General features: G+C 37.9%; 2 pseudogenes; both read left to right on the top strand.

Annotated features, from left to right (window-relative positions):
- Positions 1-3686: 3686 nt before the first annotated feature.
- Positions 3687-4272, top strand: LOC105294998 (annotated as a pseudogene).
- A 7854-nt stretch (positions 4273-12126) lies between these two features.
- LOC111742589 lies at positions 12127-12245 on the top strand (annotated as a pseudogene).
- The last annotated feature ends 725 nt before the right edge of the window (positions 12246-12970 follow it).

Genomic DNA, 12970 nt, shown 5'->3' with positions numbered 1-12970 from the left:
TTCACAAAGCCTCCGGTGTATGTTGTGTCAGTTAAGAACGCTCTTCAGGCAGAAGTAACTGAAAGCCCATTTCTTGATGGCTAAAACACAAAGGTTTGTTTTCTTCATGCAACTGGAAGTGGGTGGTTGCTGGCATTGGGTCAGCAATTCCTATCTTCAAATGTCATTTCCCTTAGTGTCCTACAGACTTCAGCTTAGGCTTCTTTGGCTATAACTGTGTGCCAACGTAGACTGGCAAAACAGGAGTTTTACTTAGGCAAATCACATTGCTGCCTTGAACAATGCTGGGGTGTCATCAGCAAGGAACAGGAGAAAGCTGGGTCAGAATTATCATGTAGGCCCAGCTCGAATTCAACCTCCTCAGAGAATCTTTCTTTTATTGTCTGTCTCTTTTAATAGAAGGTATGGTCTTGAAAGGTGGAGATTTTCTATCTTGTTCACTCCTGTATCCTCACTGCCTAAGTCAGTGCTGGCATGTAGTAGATGCTCAGTAAATATTTGTTGGCTGAAAATAAGATCAGGGGGCCTAAATTTGAATAATATGCCTTTTTTCCCAAACTGACAAAATACTAATAAATCTGGAAAAATACATATGTGAAGAATGGCCAATCTTACTAAAATATGGTTTCTTAAAAGAGAAGATATAGCTAAATAATTCAATGAAACATACAGAGTGGTGGTTCTTGCCCTGGCTTCACATTAGAATCACCTAAAGTGCTTCTAGAAAACAAACAAAACAAAGCAAAACTTGGGTGCTACCCTCAGAGATTCTGGTCCAATGGTGTGGGACCTGACTTTGATATCAATGTTTTCTTAATTCCACGAGATGATTCTAACGTGTGGCCAGCATTAAGAACCACTGTGCTGGAGAGTCCTGAAGGTTTGAATGTATAAGAATATGTAATTTGTGGTAAGATGACATTCCAAATAGGTAGCAACAAGAAGGTTCTTCAATTACAGATGTTAAAATGTTTACTTAACTATCTGGAAAGAACACTGGACATTTACTCTGAAACCAGAATAAACTCCATATGGACCAAAGTCTTATATGTTACAAAAGAAGGGGGAGAAAAAGGAAAAACCATGAAGATTCTTGAAGAAGTTTTGGATAAATTTATAATCATGGTAAGAAAGACCTTACTAAGCCTAAAGAGAAAAGTTTACTAACTTTGAAAATATTTTAAAAATTATTTCTGAATATCACAAAATATCAAAAATCAAGTCAAAGGAAAAATGAAAAACTAGAAAAAATGTATTTACAACACATGTACTAGACAATGAACTACATTTTTTTTTGATTAACAAAGAGCTCAAATCAATAGTATGATTCTGACACTAGCTTCAGGGTGAGGGCTGGATGGGTAGGGGTCAGGGCAGCTCTTGCTGGGAAGGGAAGTGCTGGCAAACACGATTGATCCTTTGTTGAACACTCCTCCTACCCAGCTGGCCCTGCACAGGCAGGTGCCAAATCTGTGCTCTCCATTAACCTAGCTAACATTATTAACCCTGCCCTGGCGATTCCCTGAGACCTTGCCCCACCTAACTCATTCACCCAGTCAGAGCATCTTCCAAGGGCTCCTCCACAAAAGCAGCCTGCCTTGGTTCATGCTTCAGACTCACTCGAAGGGCCTCAAACCCCACATGAGTGGTGGCTGCCTTAGGCTTATGCTGCAGACTTTCTCGAAGGTCTGTAAATCCCATGCAAGTGACAGCCACACTCGGCTCATGCTACAGACTCTCTCAAAGGTCCACAAACTCCACACAAACAGTGGCCAGCTTCAGCATGCATTGTAGCTCCTGCCAAGCAACCCCAAGCCCAGCACAAACAGTAACAGGTCTCAATTTGCACTGTAACTCCCATCAGGTGGCCCCAAACCTGGCACAAGCAGCAGCTAGTCTTGGCCTATAACTTAACTCCAGCTAAGTGGCCACAAGCCTGGCACAAGTGGTGACTGGTTTCGGCTTACAATGTGCCCACCTAAGGGTGCCAGCCTCAGTTTATAGAGTAGTCTCTCTCAAGCACCTATAAGCCCAGTACAAGCAGCAATCAAATGTAGATCAATTTGTAGTTCCTACTAAGAGGCCCCAAGCCAGACACAAGCAGTAGCTGAACTTGACCTACACTGGAGCACATCTCAAGAGGATCTAGACTCAACACACCTGGTAGCCAGCTTCAGGGGTCCACCTAACAAGTTTCACAACTGACACACCAAAGGGTGGACTGGCTGGAACCAGAGCCCCACTAAAATGAATTCTGCTTTGTGGGGTCAGGCCTTGCATAACAACTTGTCTGCTGTAGTCACTGCCAGCCCTCACTAGTAGTCAGCCTGAGGGTCAAACCTACCCACTGACATGCTAGCAGCAATTGAGGCCCAATTACAACAGGAGGGAACACACAACCCACATAGGGGACATGCTTGGAGCACCCAGTTTAGGTGACCAGGGAGACTGCCACTGAGCCCCACTATATAAAGCCACTATGTCAAGACCAGGAGACATGGCAGATCTAGCTAATACATAGAAACAAACACATGGAGTCAGTCAAAATGAGGAGACAAAGAAACATGTCCCAAATGAAAGAACAGGACAAAACTCAGAAAAAGAACTACAGAACAGAGACAAGCGATCTATCACATACAGAATTCAAAATACTAGTTATAAGGATGCTCAACAAACTTTGAAGAAGACGAGATTAACTCAGTGAGAACTTCAACAAAGAGATAGAAAACATAAATATGTAGATAAAAAACATTACAAAGAACCAATCAGAACTAAAGAATAGAATAACTGAAATGAAGAATATACTAGAAGGCATAAATAGCAGATTAAATGAACCGAACCAGCAAATCAATGATCTGAAAGACAAGGTAGTGGAAAACTTTCCTAACCTGGCAAAGGAAATGGACATACAAGCCCAGCAAGTGAAGAGCCCCAAAAAAGATGAACTCAAAGAGGCCCACACCAAGATACAACATAATTAAAATGTCAAAGCTTAAAGGCAAAGCGAGAATCTTAAAAGTAGCAAGAGAAAAGTAATTACTTACAAGGGAAAGCCCATAAGACTATGAGCTGATTTTTCAACAGAATCTTTGCCGGCCAAGAGAATGGCATAAAATATTCAAAGTGATGAAAAGCAAAAAGCTACAACAAAGATTACTCTACCCAGTAAGTACATCATTTAGAATTGAAGGAGAGAGAGTTTCTCTGACTAGAAAAACTGAAAGATGTTCATCACTACCAAAATAGTATTACAAGAAATGTTAAAGAGACTTTTTAGGTAGAAAAGATAAAAAATATGAACAAGAAAATATAGGAATGAAAAAAATCTCACCAACAAAGCAAACACTTAGAAAAAGCAGTGGATCAACTGATTATAAAGCTAGCACGAAAGTTAAAAGAAAGTAGGAAGATCATATGTAAGTACAACAATAAGTCAAGGGATATACACAAACACACATAAAAGAAGTAAAAAATGACAAAAACATATGTGGAGGGAGTGAGTAAAAATTATGATTTTAGAATATGTTTGAACTTAAGCAAACATCAACTTAAAATGGACTGCTATAAACATAACTTGGATATATATAAAGCACACGGTAGCCACAAATCAAATATCTATAAGAGATATACAAGAGGGGAAAAGGATCTTTCCTTTTCATCTGGCAGCAGCTGTCAGGCAAGCCACGATGGGCACTTAAAAGTACATCCAGGAGCTATGGAAGAAGAAGCAGTCGGAAATAATGTGTTTTCTTCTCAGGGAACACTGCTGGCAGTATCACTTGCTCTCTGCACTCCACAGGGCCCCTGTCCCACCCAGCCCAATAAAGCATGTAGGCTGGGATACAAGGCCAAGAAAGGTTACGTCATATACCAGATATATATGTGCCATGGTAGCCGCAAATGCTCAGTTCTTAAGGGTAAGATCTATAGCAAGCCTGTCCATTATGGTGTTAAACAGCTAATGTTTGCTCTAAGCTTTCAGTCTGTTGCCAAGGAGTGAGCTGGACACCACTGTGGGGCTCTGAGAGCCCTGAATTCTTACTGGGTTGGTGAAGATTCCACATATGAATTATTTGAGGTTATTCTCATTGATCCATTCATTAAGCTATCAGACAGAATCCTGACACCCAGTGGATCACCAGACCAGTCCATAAGCACAGGGAGATACAAGGTCTGATGTCTGCAGGCCACAAGTTTCAACACACTATTGGTAGTTCTCACTGTGCAGCTTGAAGAAGGTGCAATACTCTCCAGCTCCACCATTGCCACTAATATAAATATTGTTTGTAAAAGTCTTTCCAAATAAACAATTTAAGACTGTCAAAAAAAGATATACAAGAAATAAAGAAAAAGTAATTTAAATATAACACTATAGAAAGTCACAAACATAAGAGAAGAGTGAAAGAATAAAAAAGGAACAGAGAAAAACTACAAAAACAATCAGAAAACAATTAATAAAATGGCAATAACTACATACCTGTCAATAATTACTTCAAATGTAAATGGACTAAATGCTCCAATCAAAAGTTATACAGTGGCTGAATTGACACAAACAAACAAACAACATTTGTATGCTGCCTCTAGGAGAACCACTTCAGATCAAAATGTCCATACAAACTGAAAGTGAAGGGATAGAAAAAGATATTTTGGGCAAATGAAAATGAAAAAAAAAAAAAAAGGTGGGGTAGCAATGCTTATATCAGACAAAATAGACTTTAAGACAAGGGCAGTAACAAGAGACAAACAAGGGCATTTCATGATGATAGAGAGATTAAGCCAGCAAGAAGATATAACTCTTGTAAACATTCATCCACCCGATATGAGAACACCTAAATATATAAAGCAAATATTGATTAAATAAAAGGGGGGGAGGGATAGATCAACAGCAATACAACAATAGTAGGGGACTTTAACACCTCATTGACATTGATGAAAAGATCATCCGGACAAAAAAAAAAAATCAACAAGGAAACAGTGGCCTTATAGGACACATTAGACCAGATAGATTTAATTGATATTTTTAGAACATTTCACACAAAAGCAGCAGAAGATATAATCTTTTCAAGTACATATGGAACATTTTTTTAGAATAGGCCAAAAGTCAGGCCACAAAACAAGTCTCAATAAATTCAAGAAAACTGAAATAATATCAAGCATCTTCTCCGATCCCAGTGGTATGAAACTAGAAATCAATTATAAGAAGAAAACTGAAAAACACACAAACACATGGAGACTAAATAACATGCTAGTAAACAATAAATGGGTTAACAATGAGATCAAGAAAAAAATTAAAAGATACCTTGAGAGAAATGAAAATGAAAACACAATGACCCAAAAATGTATAGGACACAGCCAAAGCAGTTCTAAGAGGGAAATTCATAGCAATACAGGCCTCTCTCAAAATAAAACAAGAAAAATTTCAAATAAAAAATCTAATCTTACACCTATACAGCAAACAAAGAAAAAGAACAAAAAATAAAGCCTAGAATAATAGAAGAAAGGAAATAATAAAGGTCAGCACAGAAATAAATTAAATTGAGATGAAAAAGCAATAGCACAGATCAATAGAACCAAGAGCTTGTCTTTGAAAGATAAACAATACTGATAAATCTTTAGACAGACTCATCAAGAAAAAAAGAGGGAAGGCCCAAATGAATAAAATCATAAATGAAAGAGAAGTGACAACTTATACCATAGAAATGTAGAGGATTAAAAGAAAATACTGTGAACAATTATATGCCAACAAGTTGGACAACCTGGAAGAAATGGATACATTTATAAAAACATACAAACTTCCAAGACTAAATCAAGAAGAAACAGAAAATCTGATCAGACCGATAACTACTAATGAAATCAAATTAATAATCAACACACACACAACAAACGAAAGCCTTGGACAGATGGCTTTACAGGTAAATTTTATCAAACATTCAAAGAAAAATTGGCACCTATCCTTCTCAAACTAGTCCAAAAAAATTCTCCCAAACTCATTTTATGGCAGCATTACCCTGATATCAAAACTACACAACGGCGCTACAAGAAAGGAAAGGAAAGGGAAGGGAGGAAGGAAGGAAGGAAGGAAGGAAGGAAGGAAGGAAAGAAGGAAGGAAATCAAAATCCAGTATCCCTGATGAACACAGATGCAAAAATCTTCAACAAAATATTACCAAACTGAATTCAGTGATACATAAAAAGGATCATACACCATATGAAGTGGGATTTATTCTTGGGATGCAAGGTGGGTTCAATATTTGCAAATCAATTAATGTGATATATCACACAAACAAAAGAGATGATAAAAATCATATGTACATATCAGTAGATATGAACATTTGACAAAATCAAGCATCCACTTATGATAAAAACGTTCAGCAAAGTGGGAATAAAGGAAACGTATCTCAACAAAATAAAGACCATGTATGACAAACCCAAAGCTAACATCATAATCAATGGTGAAAAGCTGAAAGTCTATACTTTAATATTAGGAACAAGACAAAGATGTCCACTTTCATCTCTTATATCAACATAGTACTGGAAGTCCTTGCCATAGCAATCAGCCTAAATAAATAAATAAATAAATAAATAAATAAATAAATGGCAGTCAAATTTGAAAGGAAGAAATAAAAGTTATTATTTGCAGAGGACATGATACTACATATAGAGAACCCTAAAGATTGCACTAAAAACCTATTAAAACTAATAAATGAATTCAGCAAAGTAGTTGGATACAAAATTAATATTCAGAAATTGGTTGCATTTTATTTGCCAGCAATGAACTATCAGAGAGAAATTTAAAAAACAATCCTATTTACAATTGCATCAAAAACAATGAAATACCTAAGAATCAAATTAACCAAGGAGATAAAAGACCTGTTCTTGGAAAATTCTAAGTTATTGAAAAAGAAATTGAAGAAGATACAAATAAATAGAAGCACATACCATGCTCATGGGTAGGAAGAATAATCATCGTTAACATGTCCATACTACCCAAAGCAATCTACAGATTCAGTGCAGTCCCTATCAAAATACCAATGGCATTTTTCAGAGAAGTAGAACAAATCCTAAATTTATATGGAACTCCAAAAGACCTTGAATAGCCAAAGCAATCTTAAGAAAGAAGAACAAAGTTAAGCTACCTGATATCAAGCTATAAGAATCAAAACAGCATGGTACTGGCATAATAGTATTATACTTAGATCAATGGAACAGAATAGAGAGCCCAGAAAAAAACCCACAACTATGGTCAATTAATCTATGACACAGGAGGAGAAAATATACAGTGGGGGTAAAGACAGTCTCTTCAATAAATGGCATTGGGAAAACTAGACAGATACATGCAAAAAAAAAAAAAAAGAAAGAAAAGAAACTAGACCACATTCTTATACCACGTAAAAGAATAAACTCAAAATGGATTAAAGACTGAAATGTAAGACCTGAAACCACAAAACTTGTAGAAGACAATATAGGCAATAAACTTTTTTTTTTTTTGGATATGTCTCATAGGCCGAAGACAACAAAAACAAAAATAAACAACTGGGGCTACATCAAATTAAAAAGCCTTTGTACTGCAAAGGAAACCAACAAAATGAAAAATCAACCTACTGAATGGGAGAAGATATTTGCAAATAATATATTCAATAAAGGATTAATGTCCAAAATATATAAAGAACTCATAGAGCCCAACATTGAAAAAAAAAAAACAAAACCCCAAATGAAAACCCACAATGTAATTAAAAAATGGGCAGAGGACCTGAACAGATATTTCTCCAAAGAGGACATACAGAAGGCCAATAGACAAGAAAAAAAATGCTTACTATCACTAATCATTAGGGAAATAACAAATCAAAATCACAGTGAGATATCACCTAACACTTGTTAGAATGACAACTATGAATAAATCAACAAACAACAAGTATTAGTGAGGATGTGGAGAAAAGGGAACCCTCATGGACTGTTGGTGGAATTGTAAATTGGTGCAGTCACTGTGGAAAACAGTATGGAGTTTCCTCAAAAAATTTAAAATAGAACTACCATATGACCCAGCAATTCCACTTCAGGGTATTTATCCAAAGAAATCCAAAACACTAATTCAAAAAGATATATGTACCCCTATGTTCATTGCAGCATTATTTACAATAGTCAAGTTATGGAAGCAACTCACATGCCAAAAATAGAGAATGGATAAAGAAGACATAGTACATATATAAATGGAATATTACTCAGCCATAAAAATGAATGAAATCATGCCATTTGTGACAACACGGATGGACCCAGAGGTTATTATGCTAAGTGAAAAGTCAGAGAAAGATAAATATCATAAGATTTAACTTTTGTGTATAATCTAAAAAATGAAATAAACAAAACAGGAATGAGCTCAATGAGAACAAATTGAGGGTCACTGGATGAGAGTAGGGTGGGTGGGATGGGTAAAAAAAAGTGAAAGGGATTAAGAAGTATAAATTGCCACTTATAAAAAGAGTCATGGGGATGTAAAGTACAGCATAGGGAATATAGTCAGTAATATTGTAATAACTATGAATAGTGTCAGGTACTAGACTAATCGAAGTGATCCATTTGTAAGGTATATAAATGTCTAATCACTGTGTTGTAGACATAAAAGTAATATAATATTGTATGTCAACTGTAATTTTACAATAATTTTTTAAAAAATGGTTGCCCAGGACTGGAGAGTGGGAGGAAATGGGATAGTGTCTGTTAATGCATACAGAGTTTCTTTTGAGGATGATGAAAATGTTCTAAAACTGATTGTAGTTGCACAACTCTATTCTAAAAACTATTGACTAACTTACTTTAAATAAGTGAATTATATAGCTGTATTATGAATTATTATCTCAATAAAGCTGTAAAGAAAACACTGAGATTTTACTTTTTACTCCTCAGATTTGCAGAAGAGTATAGAGAGACAGTCTGTCTCATACTTTGTTGATAAAAGTGTAGATTAGTGCCATCTTTGAAAAGAGCATTTTTGCAGTCTCTACCAGAATTTTAAAAAGCACATTCCCTTTTACCCAGTTCTTCCATTCCTAACTGACCCAGTGGAAATATTTATAGTACGTCCAGGTACACCAAGTTGCTGTTGGAGTATTATAAGAGCAAAGAAACTGGAAATAAATACATCTCAACAGAGAATGCAATCATATAATGAAATAAGGCAAAACCATTATAAAGAAGGTGGTAGATTAGGCTTTGTTGACATGGAAAGATCGGTAGAAATCTATTTTAGGTGGAAAAAATTGCAAGGTAAAAAACAGTGGGCAGAGTTTGATTCTCTTTTTCTCAGTAAATGTGCTGATATACAAAGTGTTTGGGAAGGAAATACAGAGTGCTCTCCAGTGAGAGGAACTGCCATAGGCAAGAAGGTGTTAGCTTTAGTTTTATTATCTTTTGGAACTGTCTGAATTTTCTAAATGTGTGCATGCATTAACTTTCTTTCTAAAATGCCACTGGGATTATCTATGCAGCAGCATTACAAGTCATTTTTGTTTTCTTTATGCTTTTTTTGTATTGAAAAACAAATTCTTTTAAAATCTCCTGCATTCCAGAAAAATGTGTGATTCTGTGTGTGCATGCTATAGTGTGGTTTCCTAATAAGACACTCATAGAGCTCAAGCTCTCTCCCTTTGGGCCTGGATCTCTCAATCTCAAGAAAAGACAGTAAGAAGGGCTGGGGGTGTTGCTGGCTCTAACAGCCAGAGGTTGATACTTTACTGAGTGTTGGCCTGAACCTCTCTCCAGAGGCAACTCCCACCTTCTCCCCATTCCTCCTTGTCCTGTTAATCTGGTGAGGCAGCTGATACTAGGAAAGAGGGATGTGGGGTTAGGGGTCTGTGTGAGGAGGCAGGAGAAGGATCCACTCCTCAGAAATAGCGAAGTGCACATACTGGCATGTGTCCCAGAAGATGCTCTATGGGTGTGGAAGCTGCTGAGCTGAAGCCTTTTTTGTTTTTAAATGAACGTACATACATTTTAATTTGTTCTTAACGATATATTTATATTTTAAAAACAGCATACATATACATATGAGTAAAGAGCATGGTTCTTTACTCACTGACCTAGTCCACACTGGTAAGCACTTGAGAACTATTTACTGTGCTGACAGTATGAAGCCTATTTTCTAAGTGAGGGCTTGCAGGGGTCTCCAAAGGCTGGTGCCTAGGTGGGCCCAGCCCCTGATTGCAGTTAAGGCCTGGAGTCACATGTGCATGCCTGTCTGGGAGTTGGTGGTACCTGTGTCTGTGCTCCCACATGCGTTCGTGGGCTTACACATCTGTTTCATGCATGTGACAGTAGCTTTACTGTTAAGCTCTCCAGGTCCCTCATTTACAAAGGCCCCTTTCAAGGCTCTGTCTTTAATTCGTATTCATGGTTTTAGTCTTCTGTTTTTGAAAAACAATTCCCCTTCCCACTGAATAAACATCAGGCCCAATAGAACCTTAATCTGCTTCTGACATACTTATATCATACTGTCACGTGTTTATCAAGTCTATATGTCTCCCTCCCTTTGTCTCTCTTTCCTTCCTTTCCTTCTTCTGGGAAAGAGGGACAACAATGAGAGAGACACAATTCCAGAGAGGTTCAGGGATCTGCAGAAGCATACTATGGGGCGTCTGACTTCCATCTAGGGACAATCAGAAGAATGAAAACTGAAAAAAATTAAAGAATTGGCAGGGGCAACCAGACCTGGGCTGAGGTGTGGTGGCAAGCACTGTGGGTATGTTACTGTGAGCATCTGTGATATGTGTCTGTAACTGTCTGTGCATTTATATATGTGTTTGGATGAGATGAGGTTGGTGTGTGCCTGTGGTTGTGGAGTATTTGTGTCTCTCTCTGTGGGTGCAGCTGAGGGAGGACCCAAGTGCATGTGTGCTGTTTGTTGTTGGCTTCACATGCCTTCAAGTAAGAGGCCAGGCAGCACTGTGGGCTAATGAGTTCCCACAGCTGTGGAATCCCCTCAGGGCCAGTCTTTCCTGGTAGAGCAAACTACTGCTAGGAACCCAGTAATGAGAGTGATTATTTCATCCTGCCCAGGGCATACAAACATTCACACTGGTTTCAAGAGGCCCCACCAACCTCTTCTGACTAAGGCTGAGGCAGGGGGCTCTAACAGATGCAATGATTTCTCATACCTGCTCACAGGTAGGACTAGCTCTTTGATTTGGCATGTGGTATGGATGATAGGCAGAGGTGACCAAGCCCGAATATCAGATTTCCACAGTGATAGGCCCTATGAGCACTATGGGTCAATAAGATGTTTGTAGATAGTAGTAGGGACAGGGTCAGTTTTCAAACCCAACTCACTTCTTTCATGAGAGTTGGCTCAGAAAGGGCTGGAGAAATCTCCAAGATCACCTAAAACACCAGTGTGTATTCTCTACTTACCCTCCACCCCATGGATTTACCTGCCACAGTTTTCTACCCTGCTCTGTGTCCCCTAATAAAGCTGACCTCTGTGGACACCATCACCTGGGCTTCCTTGATGTTGGCTCCCAGTAGGCTTCAGCCAATGGGGGGCACCAATGGGCATCAGAGGGCGGGAAGAGAGAAAAGTTGGAATCTTTTTCCCATCTACCTCCAGTTTTGGAAGTGGCCGTGGTCCTCTCTAGCCACTGCTCTTCTCAGGGGACCCGACCCATAGTCGTAGCTCTTCCTGGTTTCAGGAAACCACTCCCCTCCTCCTCCCTTCAGGTTTAGTGGGTAAAGTCTCCCCACTATTGCCAGCCCTGGTACTGCACCATACCCTGTTGATTTCCTTAACTCCTACACACACATTAGGTAAATTGCCCTTTCATTAAACTCTTTTCAATAAACCCTATTGAGTCTTGTCTCTCCTCCTGGGATCCTGGTACATACAGTTTCCCACTGTGGTAGAAATAAAATATACACTCTTTTTTTCTGCTCCTTAATTACAAGCTCCTTCTGCCCTCAAGACTTTTACATTTAAAATTTCCTCTGCTTGTTTAAAAATCACCTCTTCATCAATAAAACAAACAAATAACAAAAGACATATTTTACATATTTAGCAGTGCTTGGTACTCATTATGGGTTTAACAAATACTAGTTAATATTGTTGTTATTGTTACTGTTGTGTTAAATATATATAAAACTGCCTACGGCCAAGCCACCCTGAACGTGCCTGATCTTGTCTGATCTCGGAAGCTAAGCTGGGTTGGGCCTGGTTAGTACTTGGATAGGAGACCACCTAGGAAGACCAGGTGCTATAGGCGTTAAAAAATATATATAATATATATATATATAAAACTGCTAGGTACTGAAGTGGAAATAAATGTTTACTTGAACTTAAAGAGCATGGTTTTAATACTGTGTCAATTTAATATTAACAAATATTGAAATATTGGATGTGCCAATTATTCATCTTTGCTGCATTTCTACAGTTAATGTCCTTTGTATTCCTGTATTTTTAAAAAACAAAGTGTTAGTTTGAGGGGTTTCTTATTCATTTTAGTTTTAAATGTATTCCGAGATTGCATGAAAAGGGGGAAATAATAAGTATACAACGTTCAATAAGTCAGTGTCTTGTTTTATCACAATGACATTTTAAAATAAGATATACATGATTAAAAAGTGAAAAACAATCATCTTTTCAAAGGGGACTTTCTAACCAGTCTAAATTAAGGAGTATCATCATTCTCTATCGCCATCCACCTTCTGCCTTTCGCAGTACTTATGACATTTTATAATTAGGATTGTTTCCTAGTTTCCTAGTTTCAAGTCTCTTCCAGCATACTGTGAGCTTGACAAAGGCTTTTGGATCCTGCCTGCTGGTTTCACTGAGTATGTCCCAGGAGTATCTTAATGAGTAGACATGCTAGGATTCTGTAACAAAGAGGCCCCCAAACATGCAGCATGAATAATAGTTTATTTTTCCCACAGGTGATAGTGTGGGTAGGTGATCCAGGCTGACATGGTGGTTTAAAGGTGTTTCCAAGAT

This window comes from Pteropus vampyrus, unplaced genomic scaffold, assembly GCF_000151845.1.
Source record: "Pteropus vampyrus isolate Shadow unplaced genomic scaffold, Pvam_2.0 Scaffold97, whole genome shotgun sequence".
Taxonomy (NCBI): domain Eukaryota; kingdom Metazoa; phylum Chordata; class Mammalia; order Chiroptera; family Pteropodidae; genus Pteropus; species Pteropus vampyrus.
Note: the sequence above shows the minus strand (reverse complement) of the source record. Positions and strands in the feature narration are given on the sequence as shown.